At 49.1% G+C, this 15,991-nt stretch overlaps 1 protein-coding gene across 7 annotated transcripts in view; it reads left to right on the plus strand.

The window, feature by feature from the left end:
- Positions 1 to 15,428: 15,428 nt before the first annotated feature.
- LOC142564150 (uncharacterized) overlaps positions 15,429 to 15,991 on the plus strand; it is a 40,675-nt gene continuing 40,112 nt past the window's right edge. For 5 of the 7 annotated variants that reach the window (XM_075675013.1, XM_075675018.1, XM_075675015.1 and 2 more), the window contains exon 1: positions 15,436 to 15,863. The gene's annotated coding sequence lies outside the window, so the exon portion shown is untranslated. Of the gene's footprint in view, positions 15,864 to 15,991 lie in introns of all 7 variants that reach the window. The other 2 variants (XM_075675016.1, XM_075675017.1) reach the window with 2 other exon arrangements.

Genomic DNA, 15,991 nt, shown 5'->3' on the forward strand with positions numbered 1-15,991 from the left:
CTGCGTGGAAACCGCGCCGAAGAAAAAAGAAGAGGCAAGCGTAGAGAACAGAATTGTAATCGTACATATCACTTTTTAAGTTTACGGTCGGCCTACAATGCTATTGCGAATGCAGGAAAATGCAGGCTGGTTTGAGCAGAGATGCGTGCGCAAACTGGATATGACGTAACGATCAGTACACCTGAAATTTTTATTGCATGTTTTTTTATGTAGCTGCGCAAATATGACTCTCCTGTATGAGCCTTTCAAGGCTTACGGAATTGGTAAATAATAAGAAATTTAACTAACCAACTAATCTAGCTATGCGTCTTAGTTTTTCCGTTACAGCAGTTAAAGGCTGTAAAGAACTATTGGGCAGGCCGTATTGGGCCCGCTGCCGTAGTGTACGTGCTTCTTAGGGTGAATGTAGGTGCTGCTCAAGGTGAATGGGCACTAGGGCACAAACGTGGGCATAACCGAATGCATGAGTAATAAATAGTTACATTGTTACCTTCGGCGATATTGTGGGCGCTGAGGCAATATTCTATATTCTGCCAATTGTGTTTTGCTTTTTGTACTGTGGTTGCGGGCTGAATTTATCACAGTCCTTCCTCCGGCCCCAATTTCGTACGTCCGTTGCATGAGTAGCCGGAATATGGTGCGTCGGGGTCTAGATTATCAATAGCTAGAGATATTACATTCCTGAAGCGAACTTGCAGACATTGCGGTATGCGTAGTGCACGGGTGGGATTCTTTACATTTGTTTTAGCATTCGACCTTTTCCAGATATTTACTGAGCCCAAGCGTGTACAAGTATGCAGTTTCAGCTGGGTTTAGTTTTTCCTCACTTTACGAATGAGGGAACTAAAATTAACTCACTAGATGACATTTCTGATCAAGACTTTTGCAATGTAACATTTCATGACATCGTGGCGCTGTAACTGCTTCTCAACCAGCCATCGAGTATTCTCATTATAGTAAAGCTAATGACACCAGCATACTCGAATATTTATTCCATGAATTTCTGCCGTTCTCCAAATCTTTATGTATCAGCTGCATGCATATCGATACCCTGTGACTCAGGTTCATAGGTGTTATACCTCAGTGTGTAACCAATGACACTAGAACCCACTACAAGAAACCTGGAGGACGCTAAAGCTTTGCCTTTAAGTGTGGAACGGGATAGCGTGCCTTAGTACATGTCTCTAACACACTTAATTAAGTAAAAGGCAATTAACCACTCACTGTGTCGCCCTAGTATCCACACCTAGCGTCCGCGGTCCCTAAGACACTTCAAACGGCAGCTGGAGAAGGGGTCTGTGTTTTTGGTTTCCGCATACCAGAATTGTTTTCTCGTATGTTCAAGTTACAATCAGATGCTATCATCTCTGTTGGATCTGTGTCAGTCGTACTTTACAATTTGTCTGAAGCATCACGCATGGGATGCTTGCTGGATGGTCGAAGTTTAAACATTGTGACCCATGCAGTTGTTCACAGACGCATGTATGGTTCTGGAAGGCTTGTATAAGTAATTTGTCGCAAGGACAACTAATTAAACTCCTGTCTTCAAAATTTACGACGCCCATTTCCTGCAAATATAAAACTAACCACCTTGGGTTCTTTCACTGCAGTGGGACGAGAATGGACGCACGCACTTCAAATGCTGCCTGCGTATCCCCCCTTGCATACCTTCTCCTCTCTGCGTATAATATTGGTCAGTTAATCTCGTCCTTTCAGGACACCGTGAAAATTACCATACAACGATATCAAACTTTTCTAATCGCACTAACAACTTCGCTGTAAGAAAACCTTGGAGTACGCTTCATCTTCGCCTTTAAGAATGGAACGCAATAGCATTTAAAGATTCCTGACTGCTTCTGACGCTTCCGGATAACTGTAGCTTATGTAAACGTAATGTTTAAAGGGAAACCATAGAGAAAGAAATTCAACAAGAGGGGACACTCGGTAAAAACTGGCAACAGGAAGCACGTCAAGCCTAGTGTCAACTCCATCCGTTATTTGACGCGAGCATCAGAAAAAAAGTTTTAGTGGAAAGAATAAAAAATAAAACGTTATCTGCAAGCTCATTTCACATTCTAAGAAAAAGTTTTGCATGGAAATGAATTTATACTTTGCGACTTATTTTTCTCGCGTTGCCTAGCAACAAGCTAGCAGAACGCCAGACGCGCGTGCATACGTCATGCGCCAGACATGCCACAGGAGCGAGCGAGGCCGGCTCAGACACCGGCCCAGACATTATTATAACTAATGTTGCTACTTTCTGGGGTACTTTTCAAGCACAGTGGCCGCGCTCGGCGTAGTGGCGCAGTTAGCGAAAAGCAGCTCGGCTGTGTGCCGCAGTTAGTTTCGCGTGTACTGCATCTTACTGAGACAAGTTCATGACTCATTGTCTGAACCCAAAAGTTATTGTAATTTATTTCGTAACTTTTTGGGATACGTTGGAGGCATGCTCGCCGCGCCCGGGGTTCTGTAGTGTGTAGTGGGACAAGTTTGTGACGCTCTTTATGGCCCTGCAACAACATATACCTTATTTCGGTACTCACGCTTGAAGAAAACGCGACGAGCGATTGCCGATAGTGATAACACGGGAGTCTGTTGCTTGCGCCGGCAGGACGCGGAAAAGATAACGCCACGGAACTCAAGAACATGACATTTCCGTCTACTGAGCGATTGAAAACAGGCTTTGCAACCACGAATCCGTCTTGAGTGCGACTAGAAGGCATTCGGCGAGCGTGTAACATGGTCTGGCCGACCTGTGTTGTAGCCACCTCTGTTTACTTGGCGTACCATCGCGTCGACTGAGGCCAAATTGTCTTGGAAACGCACAGTCACCCGTGTATTTGTGCTCTTAAAGTGCAGGAAATAATGCCCGGGAAAGGAGGGATGCTTGAAAATGGGATGGTTTCTTCAGATTTTATGTCGTTGTTTGGGAGGATTCCATTTGCTACGAAATGTATGTAAAAGTGCATTTATCTGTAATGCTGCTCATTCACCACTTACGCAAGTTTCGCCTCTGCACGCAATATTCCTGTTAGGTCAATATACCAAAATGATACATGCTTGTAATTTACTTTTTTTTCAGCTGATGGCATCCGGTGGAGCTTCGTACGGCAACGACTGCTGCTTACCTGGTGCCACAACTTTGGATGAATGCGCAAGAAGGCCGGAACGAGCATTTTTATAGAGCAAAATAAGCATTTGATCATTTCAGAAGACGTCTTGCGTTTTCTTTATGAAATGACACGTGACACAGATTTGTAGAGGCTTGTAAAGATCTTTCGCAATCATTTTTACTAAATAAAACGATTCCGCGCCAAGGCCGTGCGTGGTTCAGCAGTAGAAGCGAAAAAATGCCGCTCTAATGAGCAGAGCCGGCGTGGCGTGTACAACTGGCGTTCAAAACGCGCACGCCGAAAACCGAAACCGGAAGATGTTAATACGATCCACTTGGTGCGCTACAGTCAATTCGGCCACTGGGCTCTATGGGAGTGCCCGCTCTTGTTGAAATTTCTTTCTCGATGGGGCTCTTGCATTGCCCAGGGGGCGCTGCGAAAAAGCTGCTAAAAAGCGCCCTCTGTCCTAAAATGGGTCGTACCATGCTCGGTCGTCTGCTTCGGAAAGCACGTTTACAATACGGACCCGCCACTTTCGGTTGTGTTGTATCACGGCCTGCGGCGAATATCGGGCGCCGAAGGTTTTTTCAGGGGTGGCACGCTGCGTAAAGGCAAGAAATTATGCAGTGCCGAATACGTGTACGCCGTTGAAGAATTAAGCGGCGAAGTTTTAGCGCGGTGTTAATCGCAAGTGAAGCGAGTCGCGTACGAAGTGGAACTTCAGGTAAGGTTTGCACGCTGCTAGATTCAGGCGCACAAACGCGAGGAAATGCTTGCTCTAAATGAATCCACAGCAGCGATAAGTAGACATCATGTGTACGGAACTGCTCGAGCACACGACGGTACGCGCCGCCATGTACGAACTGCTCGAGCGCACGATCGTACGCGCCGCGACGGCAGCGGTCTTTTGACATGCCGCGAAACGGCGGGCCTCCTGCAATCTTTGTTGACTGCATGCCGCTAAACAAGTAGTTATGCCTGCGTTGTAGTAGTGGTCATCTGTCCCTTTTAGTAACTGGTAATAACTCATGCAATGCATGTGAGCTCGCACGTACGTGGGAATCGCGCTACACCGCGAGCTCGTGCGCTGCTCGCTTGATGTAGCTTTTAATGACAGCGCTCGAACATCGATCTGCTGTAATCAATACTACCTTGCTGCGCTGTCTCAACATGCTGGCTTGAGGTCAAGTATGAGCACATTTAACTCTCTAACCTGTGCAGCTCGTAGTGTGGTAGTGAATTGTCACCGAATCAGTCGGGTCATTTGTGGTCATTTGCACACACCTGGTCACTTCACCACTTCGCATCGGTCGAATTGTTAATTGTCGCTGTGACCGAGTCTCGAATCGTGAATTACCAGCCATGACTGCATGCTGCTATGTCGGCCTGCTGTCGGTACTGTAGGTGCAAAAGACGGAAATTTAGAACGCAGATAATCAAGCAAGCTTCAAGACAGGCGAAGCAGTCAGCATGGCGCTAAGTTTCGCTACTCAGCGCGACGAACTGCAGCTATGCAGCGCGCCCGACGCTCCACTTCGTGAGGCCTTGAAGGAAAACGGTAGAATTTGATGTTGGGATTCAGGCCTTCTTGTTCATGGCAGCCCACGACGCAGAAGTAATGACGGTGGCCCCTTTTCGAGGCTGGGCTAGGTCTCTCCGGATCGGCGTCACCGATTCCTTCTGCTCCCAGCATTACGTCCCACGGCACACGGAGAGTCCGTTTTCGTTAAACTATAGGCTGCGGCGAGCTCGCAGCGTGGTTGGCATGCTCTGTGAGAAGTGACGAGCCTTTTCGCACTGGCAACAGGGAAAAAAAAAGTGCGAATCGACGCAAAACCCTGCCTAGAAACGTGCTTCGCCACAGCCAGGGCTCAATACGACCCAAGCTGGTACGACCCAGATGTCGTTTCCCGCGCCGCCACCAGGCGCCGCTACTATACCTCAAACTCCAGCGCAAGACGCCCATTGGGAAACGCTGGCGGCGAACGCTATGCACGAAGGCGAACTTTCTGGTAGAAACGCGGCCTCTTGCGTGCGATTTCGGAGGTTGTTCACGGCCGTGACAAAAGGAAAAAGATACTGTAGCGAAAAAGGCAGGCGTTTGCTTTAGACGCATTGTCAACGCCTCGCTCGAGGACAGAGCTCGCGCGCTCTGTCCTCAGACGCTCTGGGTTCAGACGCGTCGTTGACGATGCGTCTGAAGGACACGCCCGTCTTCTTCGCTGCAACTTCCCCCATTTTCAGGTTTCTATTTTGTTTCGCGCTTTTAATATTGAAGTCTGAGAAGTTTTAACATAAAAGGCGTGCGAAGTCGCCGTTTTCTTCCATGACATTTTTTTAGCTGTGATTCTCAATATTCCTAGGAATAACTTTGTCGAGAATGTAAGCCAAGGTATGAGCAGACAGACAGACAAGAAACTTTAATTGGTCCTACGTTGGACTACGGGACTAAGGGACTACGTTGTCGTAGTCGTGGGTCGCGCCGGGGGCGGAAGACAATGATCTTCAGCCCTGTCGTAGGCCCTTTGGACAGCCCGAAGCTGGACTTGAAGGTCGTCGCCCTTGACGGCTTCATCCCAGTCGTCTTACCTGTTGAAAGGCGAGTGGCGTAACGCAAAACGTTGCCACAGCATGTGGTTCAAGGTTCACCGTTCCTAGCCGCAGTCTGGGCAGCAGGGATCCACACCCGGAGTGTTTTGGCTCAGCCTTGAGCGAGAGGGAAAGGAGCCGTCTGCAACTTTAGTGATAGAATTGTGTGGAAATAGGACCCACATATGCCGCATCTCATATTGCAAGGCGTGGCATATACATACACCCAAATGTATGCGGAAAATGTCGCTCACAGACAACTTCGACGACGCCGACACCGGATTTTGTGCGACACGGGGCCCTTTGCGCGGTCAGGTCTAAACAGACAACTGCGCGTATGTAGATTCGAACGGACGCTTCTGCAGATTTCGCCGCCGACGATAGCGGCGCCACACTGCAGGCGCGGACTTTGGAGCCGACCGACGTTATCAACACTTCACGTGTGGCCGGACCTAACTCGTTGATGGTGGGCGGCTCGCCCAAGGCTCCCACACGAACGGTAAGTCGCTCATCCTGTTCATTGTCACTGACAACACAACAGTTCGTACTTTCGTCTATTTACTCGAATGTTTCGTCGCTTACCACTCAGTGGCCGCTCTAGAATCAATGAGCGGAGATGCATGGCCTAGAATGCGAAACCTCGCAAGAGTGCTTTAAAGAGCCTCGCCATCCTTACCTGCGGCGCTGCTGAGTTGGCAAGAAGTTAGTTCGATGCAGGTGAATGTGGTGTCTACGGGGACAGTGTTGAAGCAAGTTTTGGCACCAGAGGCATGAGCCCCGATGCAGGTGATCTCCCGCGCGACGGCGAGAACCATGGAGGAAGGAAACTGAGGAGAGGCCCTACCCCTTCCGCGCGCTAGGAGAAAAGTGTGGAGGAAATGACGTAGTAGGTTCTTTTGTTGCAGTTTTTTTTAATTCGTTGCTGTAGCAGCCACACCTTGGAAGCCACAATGGCGGGTTTGTTATTGTCCTGTGCGCTCACACGTGTTGCTCCGTAGGTTTCGTACCGTGGCAAAGGCGCCGTGCGGGCAGGTTTGCGTTGGTATCCGTGTTTTGTTGCGCTGCGTTATCTGGACCGTGCTCTACCGGATGTTGTTGTGGCCAGGTGGGACAGGAGGAACTAAAGTTCGTGAAATGAACGCGCATGCAGCGCTGCACGCAATGTACCGCGCCACGGCAATGGAAAGGGAAGAAGGAATATCTGCGGGAAATTTTGCCCTCTTTGGCGGAATCATGCTAACCTGCTAACGATTGTTTAGTATTGCTGCGGAGCGCGCGCGTCTGAACAGCACGGTTGCGCGCAGCGCGGCGTGGTTTCGCGAGAAATGTAAACGAGAGGAGAGCTGGCCCGATAGGCGGAGCTACGCCATGAGCAACGCCAACTTCCGGCTTCACTTCAGCTTCACTTCAGCTTCACAAAGAGTGACGTCAGGGCTTCTCCTGAGTTTCCTTCCTCCGTGGCGAGAACCGACGCGATGACGATTGCAGTCGCGTCCAGTCGTCGCCTACAAGTGGAACCCCACGTGAGCTACGATTTTCAGGGACGTCTCTCCCGCGTTCCCGGTATGAGGGCAGCAAATGTGCGCCAAAAGTCACCTGACGCGTGCTTTAAAAAATTTAGGAGGAAGAATTAGCTATAGGGGGCCCTAATCTATATATATCGGAAAGGACAAATCGTTTTTCTCAGTAACAAGTACATCACATTTGGTGATGTAGTTTGTATCGAAAAGAAAACGTTCAAATCTATATTGAGTGTTGGAAGCGGATTTTTTTATTTACGACGTCGAAATTTTATAGGAATTCTCGAACATGTTAAACTTTCACAAAACGAAACTATTAGGTTGGCAACTTTGTAATTCTGCAACGAAAACTATCTCGCAGTTCTGTAAATTGCATATAATAGTACATCTAAAGCGCACAAAACCAATATATTGGACACAGCTCTACGTCTACTGTTCCTGTGTTAGTATGGGTTTGGCAAAATCCTTGTAAACATTCTAACAAATTGATGTAAGCAAGCTGTAAACTTATACATCGAATTTATCCGCTTTATAGATGCTCCGACTGGTGTAGTTTATAGAATGGCGATATCTTTTCCTTTTTCATACAGAGGGGCAAATTTGTACATTTCGGGCATCCTTTCTTTTAAACTTACAATTTTTGAAATACACTTTATTTAGGCCCTAAATATAAATTTCATTGCCAACAGTAGCTAGAATTTATATTTTTCTCTGAAATGCATCACATTTCATTAAAACCGGACCAGGGGCTATCTCAGAAAAGCATTTCTACGTTTTACATGTATCTGAATGCACGGCGTTAGAGTTGGGCCATAGCTAAAGCTTCCTCTAAGTTGATGCGTTTTGCTGCTTAGAGCAACATGAAGTATTTCTGAAAGCCTTACAGTATGTTCTTATTCTTGTGCGTATAAAAATTTAGTAGTTTTCTCGTTCCGTCCGACAGGTGGTACTATGTGGTAGAACTTGGCTGACGCACATCCAGTTCCAGCTTCGTGCTATCGGGTCACGGAGGAAGGAAACTCAGGAGAGGCCCTGACGTCACTCTTTGTGAAGCGAAAGTGAAGCCGGAAGTTGATGTTGCTCATGGCGTTGCTCCGCCTATCGGGCCAGCTCTCCTCTCTACATTTTTCGCGAAACCACGCCGCGCTGCGCGCAACCGTGCTGCTCGGACCCGCGCGCTCCGCAGCCATACTAAACAATCGTTAGCACGTTAGCATGATTCCGCCAAAGAGGGCAATATTTCCCGCAGATATTCCTTCGTCCGTTGCCACTGCCGTGGTGTGGTACATTGAGTACAGCGTTGCATGCGCGTTCATGTCACGAACTTTAGTCCCTCGTGTCCCACCTGGCCACAGCAAAATCCGGGAGAGCACGGTCCAGCTAACGCAGCGCAACAAAACACGGAGACCAACGCGAACCTGCCCGCACGGCGCCTTTGCCACGGTACGAAACCTACGGAACAACACGTGTGAGCGCACAGAACCAAAACAAAGCCGCCATTGTGGCCCGAAAGGCGTGGCCGCCACGGCAAAGAAATAAAAATTCAGCAAGAAAGAGGAGAACCCACTACGTCATTTCCTCCGCACTTTTCTCCTAGCGCGCGGAGGGGGTAGGGCCTCTCCTGAGTTTCCTTCCTCCATGGGGTATATAGGGCCTCTCCTCAGTTTCCTTCCTCCATGTATCGGGTCGTCGCTCACAGCAGGTCCGGGCGACGAGCGACGAATTCTAGATTTGCAGAAACGAGCGGTCGAGCGACAAGAACGAGCGATCTGTTCGCGTGGCGGTCCGTTTCGTTGCTCGAAGCCGTCGCACGGTCTTGTCGTGCACATGAACGCTCTGCTGGAGTTTGTGCCTGAGCGCTGTTATGTTTGTAAGTCGCACCGGCAGCCATCGCATCTACCGTAGCATAAATGCACACACTTCAGAAAGAGTTAATACAATATGTCTCCGCTTGTCTACGTTTTTCGTTTGGTGACGATACGGCGACTTGGATAAGGCGACTTGGAATGCCACAATTTGCAATGATTATGCTTATGCGCAGAAGCTGATTGAGTTCATTGTTTCTCAAAAGAATCTGAACGCCTCAAGATTACAAGCGATAAAGAGTTAAAAAAAAATGGAGCAACAACATCTGGAACCGAACCAAAGAAAGATGAGACAAATCCATGTAATACGCATCGCTGCAATAGTAGCTTTACCATTGCATCGCAGAGTTGTATCAAGTAATCTTTATGGAATTACTCTACTTAAACGTCCCAGTCGTGTCACTCGATCATCTCAGATTTGATTTGTCAGGAATCGTGGCTTGTTTTACTACCTGGCTCGAAGTCATTTCCCAGTGTATTCTGGCTGAAAAAAAATTATTGTTATCACGTGACATGCTCCGAGAATGTGCTCGAGTGCGTGATATATAGTTCTGCGAGAAAAATTATATCAGAATCATCTTGGTGCGCACAACTTAGCTTGCTGAAACTAGAAAGGTTTCTCTGCATATATAGTGGCTTTTATTAGTAAATTTGCTAAAGAAATCGGCTTCCCTATGGTAAAATCCTATTTACGCAGGTTTCACTGGGTTTAACAGGGACCTGTTTAGCAACAAACAGGTATAAACAGGACCAGTTTACACACGAACAGGTGTGAGCGGGGTCCCGTTTGGCATGCAACCAGGTTTAGGCACGACCAGCTTACACAGAAATAGGTCTTAACAGGGGCCCTGTTTGCAACTAAACTGGGTTATACTGGACGCACTGGCACCATACAGGGGCGCCTGTTTGGCACAAAAGCTGGTTTAATCTGGAGCTTCGTAGCAACCATACTGGATGGTATCATGCATACCAGGTTAATGCTTGAACAGAACTGGAGAAGAACTTTTTTGTTTCGATATCCTGACAATTTAGCCCCTAGTGCTAAATTGGGGCCATTCTCAAGCTCTACAGAAATTGCGTGACTAATGGCTGGCATTGTGGCTTTCAAATAAAGGTACATTCACGCACGCATACACACAAACAAAGCGATTTCGCAAGCCGTGTCCTTCATTAACACGTAGACTTTTAAAAAGCTCTCACACACTAACCACGCATACAGCACGCGGTCGCGCACGCACGCACACACATGTACACGCAAGCCGTGTACGAAAGCGCCGGTGACAGACAGGGCGGATGTTCATATACCGGTGTCACACGAACATTTCGATCGCAATCAAGCCCGATCCGAATCGTAATTCTCGGCTGCGATTGGCTCCCGCGCGCAGTTTGCGCAAAGGAGCTAATCACAAACGGGAAATTCGTTGCGGATAGGGCCTGATCGCGATCAAAAGTGCGCCGTGTGACACCCGTAGAGTAGCAACACGTTCACAATAAAGCAAGAAATCAAGCCACCGTGGCAACAACATCCGATGCATGGAGGGCACTAGTCATGAACAGTACACACCCGAAGAACGACACACAAAAAACAAGGCGAAACAATGCGTCGATGACACTGCTCTACTCCAAATGTGTCGTTAATTACGCCTCAGAAAAACAGGAAAACCTCGTCACATTCACAGACCAAACTACGATACGCTGCGAATTTCAAACCGATTCCCAGTCCTGAGACGTCTATACGGCGGCTACGCAGATTGCTGTCTTCTCTCTTAAAAGCAACGTTCCTGAAAGAACCCTACACGACGCTGTGCGACTCACATAACATCGAAATACAACGTCGTCACAACCCATGAGATCACCGAAAGCATGGTCGCGGCCTACAGGTGGCGGCACCGGTAGCACCCGTAAAGTTACAGATGATATTATTTTCCCGTCTTCAGCTGTCGCTACATGTACGAGACGTTCATTTGAGGGATAGCCAGTCGTTGGTGCGCAGGCGCGAGAGAGAAAATATGCGGGCTTTTGCTCCTTGAATATATGACCCTGCCTAGGTACTGTCTCTAGGTGTGCCGGCAAGCGGAGTGGGGGTCGAGTTTGTTTACGCTCGTGCGCTGACGCGCTTAACTAGATGAAGCAGCCAGCTATGTCGTAGCGGATCGTAGCTTTCTCGCGCGCTACGGCGATGTACCGTGTAAACAACATCACAGATGTTTCTGTGGGATTAGTAACGACCGTGGTGGAGCCCGGGCGGCGTATATTGAAAATCAAGAAGGCAGAGCGCCTTCTATCCAAACTTATCCAAAATTTAGCTTCCTTAAACGTGTACTAGCCGGGCTGTTTGCATTAGAAGTTGCGATATTTGGCAATCTTCAAAAGCAAGTTATCCAAAAAGTAAAAATACAACATTATTTTGCTGCGTCTAGGAAAGAGAAAAATATGTCGTAAAGCTACAGAGCAAGCCGCAGTGCCGTAAATGCGGTAGTTTCTTCTAAATATAGTCACAACCACGGCCGCTCGATGCGAAGCAAGGTGCGGCCAGCTACGTCGCGCCGCGGACAATAGGCGGGCGCGTCTCGGGCGAGTTTACAGTTGCAACCGCTTTTCTTGGTGAGGGAGCCACTGCTCGGGGATGCTTTCGCGACTTCGCGCCGTCGTGGTTAAGCGGGTGTGGGTTCTCGCGTCAGAACGTGTTTGCATCGTGCTCTATGCACTAAGCTCGTGCTTTTTCGCGTGCGTGTGTGTGAGCAAGTCGGTTCGCGTCAGAACGTGTTTGCCTCGTGCGACATGCATTAATCTCGTGCTTTTTCGCGTGTGTGTGTGTGAGCAAGTTTGCCTGTGCTTGCTGTGCTTTGTTAAGGCTCTTCGGTGTGCGTGTGTGCCGTAGCCAGCCTCGTTCATGTGACGCGATGCCGCGCAACTGTTGTGTGCCACTCTGCGACACAAATGCCAAAGAGGACCCGACTGTGAAATATCACGAGTTCCCCTGCGACTTGGAGCGTCGAGAAGCGTGGCTAAAAAATATCTCTCGCCAAGGAGTGTCGGGAAAAGGAAGCAAGTGGGAACCGAGCGACAGGTATCTGGTATGTTCCCTGCCCTTTACAGAAAGTGACTTTAAAAAGAACACGAAACTTGGGCTCCTGCTTCCGAATGCGGTACCGACCGTGTTTTGCAACTATCTACAGTAGCTGCAGAAAGTGAATGTGCAGCCCAAAAAGCGCCATCGCCGAAACATTACTGATCACACAGTAGTTGAGGCAAGTGATAATTGCGGCAGCTCAGGAGAAAGCCCCAACATCGAAAGTGCCTTGCAGTTTCTCAGCGACGAGGTGGAAGCTCTAGTTAGAGACTGCCTTAGAATCATGCTCTGAACGTAGTTTTTCTGTTGACCAAGCCTGTCAAACTACATTAGATATTGTGGACGTCCTAGAACAGTCAAAGAAAGCAGTCAAGAGGTTGAAAAAAAAAGTTGCCTGTCGAGGAGAAGAGTTGAAGAAATTGCAGTCCGAACGGGACGAAATGAAAAACCGGCTCTTAGTTTATGAAAACAACAACGAAATTCAGTCCTTTGTTCAGGTATTACAAAGAGCGGAAAAAGGAGACAAAGCTGCTGTTTTTATCAGCAACCAAGTGGCCACTTCAGAAAAAAAAAAACTGCCTACAATGAAAGAATCCTGCAGGAATGTTTATGGAAAGCGTGCTCAAATAAAGGGTATGAGCATGTTCGAAGCAAAGGCCTTTTGAAGCTTCGTTAAAAGGGGCGCACTCCTTAGATAACCTCTAGCATCACTAAATATGCTTCGTTTTCATGAGAAACAATCTACCGATTATTATTTGCAATGATTAGCGTTTTTATTTCGTCTAAGTTAGCTTGCATTGCTTGGGAAACTCGGTTCAAGTTCTTCCTATGTAAAGTTTTTCTTTGCCTACGTGTTCACGAGAAGTGAATAAAAGTACTGATAGATTGCTTCAAGCAGAACATCTCAATGGAAGTGCATCACCCGGTTGTGCATCGTACGGGCAACCGTCACGGATAGCGTTCAGGCGTATTCTAGAACAGATTTCCACCCCTGTGACAATCTGTTCGCGTTTGTGGCGTAATCAGCACTTCCAATGCGACTTAAAAGATTTTGTCTGCAATTTCCAAATATAAAACGCATTGTTTACGCCTTGACTGGAGTGGAGATCGCGCGTGCCGACGCAGCTGTGAAGGCGCTCTCTATCAGCAGCCATCCCCGAGCAGTGGCGCCGCAGCGGGCGCACGGAGAACTAGGCCCGAGACGCCGTTTAGGCGCGACGCAGCGGGCCGCACCTTGTGCTTTTGGATCGAGCGGCCGTGCTTATGGTATATACGGCAACTTTATATCCTAAGTAGAAGAGCCGCCACGGTTGCTCCAAAAGTACTGAAAACGCGGGGCTCGTGCCGCCGGAGTGGGACCGTCACTCAAGTGGCTCACCGTCACTCAAGTGGCTGACAGGCAGCAAGTAACGATGATTGACCCAGCAACAGCGCCGCAGGCGCGACAAAGTCTGTCCGACGTACCTTCAGAGGCAAAGTTCTGACTGGTGTTGCAGAAGTCGCAGGGCGTGGTAGTGCTGAACTTAGCGTCGCAAGTTGGCGGCTGGACGTAATTATATTTATTCAATCGTGTTTTTCACTAATTGCAACAACGTATTTTTTTCGCATTATTGGTGGCGCCTCCAGGAAACCAAAGCGGCAACAGCTAGGGACACCAAAGCTAGAACCCGGACGCGTATTTCCAACTGCTCGTAGGTACAGCGGGGCGTGGAACTTGCGGAGACGACAGACGTTTGTGCGCATGCGCGAGTGAGAGCGGGTGCGAGAGAGGAAATGTGGGGAGTTTTGCTCCTTGAAAATACGACTCTGCCTAGGTACTACGGAGGAGTTTCTTGGCGCGCGGTGTATGCGCTTGTCCCTAGGCGTGCCGGCAGAAGTCGCGGGGCGCGGTTGTGCTGAACTTAGCATCGCAAGTTGGCGGCTCGACGCAATCATGTTTAATCGATCACGTTTTTACTAATGAAAACAACGTGTCATTATTTCGCATTATTGGCGGCTCCTCCAGGACACCAAAGCGGCAACGGGGATATCAAAGCTAGAAGCCGGACTGGTCCGTGGACACGCTTCGGCCTCTGCGGCCCCAACCCACGGGCCGCCCGGCTTCCATCTTTGATCCCCCCACTACTGCTTGAGTGCCCCGGAGATCCTGCGCCGCCTGCTTTAATATAACCTCAGGTGCTCTCCTGAGGCCTTCGTTTGCCGGTTACATGTGCCCTCCTGGAGCAGTGCTTGTAAAAAATCCGATCTATCGTCGCGGCGAAAAAAGCGACCCGCAACTTATAAAACACCAGTCAGAACATTGTCCCTTCAGACACAGCGATCACCAAGCGGCGTCCGCGCCCACTGCCTCACCGCGCGGGCAGCCAGCGGCAGAGCGTATAAACCAACTCGACCGAACTCCGCAATGCCGGCATGTCTAGGGGACAAACGAATACAACGCGCTCTAGAAACCTCCTCCGTAGTGCCTAGGCTGAGTCATATATTCAAGGAGCAAAAGCCCCCAGATTTTCTCACTCGCGCCTGCGCAGAAACGTCGAGCTCCGTCAAAAGTGGCACGCCCCGCTGTATCTACGAGCAATTCTAAATACGCAGCCCGGACTGGTCCGTGGGTTAGGGCTCGCCGAAGCCTGCGCGTGCCTGGCGTGTACAAGATCGGCTGTCCGCTATCACCATGTGGCTATCACGGACATGCAATTTTTTATGCGAACACCCCCTGGAACGCTTCGGCCTCCGTGGCCCCAGCCAACGTGTGCTACACTGCTTCCAGCCGTGATGCCCCTCCTAACCCCCCGCTACCCCATAAAATATAGAACCAGCTACCCCTTGGATGCCCTGAAAATCCTGCGCCACCTGCTTTACTGTGCTCTCCTGAGGCCTCCGTTTGCCGGTTACATGTGCCCTCCTAGAGCAGTGCTTGTAAAAAATCCAATCTGTCGTCGCGACGTAAAAAGCGACCCGCGACTTATACAACACCAGTCAGAAATTAACATGCCCCTTCAGACACAGCGGTCACCAAATGGGGCGGCCGTGCCCACTGCCTCACCCCGCGGGCAGCCAGCGGCGGAGCGTAAAAAAAACTCGACCGCAACGTTTAGAGGGCAAGCGCATGCAACGCGCGCTAAGAAACCTCCTCCGTAGTGCCTAGGCCATATATTCATATATGGCCTAGGCACTAGAGTCATATATTCAGGGAGCAAAAACCCCCAGATTTTTTCTCTCGCGCCCGCTCTTACTCGCGCCTGCGCACAAAGACTGGCGGTCCCTCAAATGAACGTCTCGTGCTACACGAGAGTGCGCTATGGATTGATGCCGGTCCATGTGGTTGTTTCATCGTGTGTACGCTGTGCCGAGAGAAATTCTGGTGCATTTTGTAGGCATTGAGAATCACAAAACCCCTGGGACCGCGTAATGTAGCTCGCACTATCTTTCATGTGGTGCGCCAATGTCGAATATTGTAAATATGACCCTTCGCGCTTTGTTTGTTCCAGGCTCATGAAAAAAAAAGCCTCTGTCTTAATAATCTCCTCCTCTGGCACTCTCGCATTGTATCACACTGTACGAAAGAATTTGGTGAAAGTTGTGCTATTACGTCCTGTAGTTGATCCGCGATTGAACAGTGTGTGCGCCGGAAATACCGTCATTGCAGTCGATGCCGCGGCACCTGTGACACTAAAAGCAGCGTTTCCCGAGTACGCCTAGAAAGGTAAGTTCGGCGCTTGCGCGCATTCTTCCAGTCTATGGTTCGTGAAGTGTGCGTTGTTGTACGGATCGCAAGATCCGTGCAACAACCGAATCCGGATTAGTAAAGCAACAAGAATTATAGATATGCTT

The sequence above is a fragment of the Dermacentor variabilis genome, chromosome 11 (genome assembly GCF_050947875.1).
Source record: "Dermacentor variabilis isolate Ectoservices chromosome 11, ASM5094787v1, whole genome shotgun sequence".
Taxonomy (NCBI): domain Eukaryota; kingdom Metazoa; phylum Arthropoda; class Arachnida; order Ixodida; family Ixodidae; genus Dermacentor; species Dermacentor variabilis.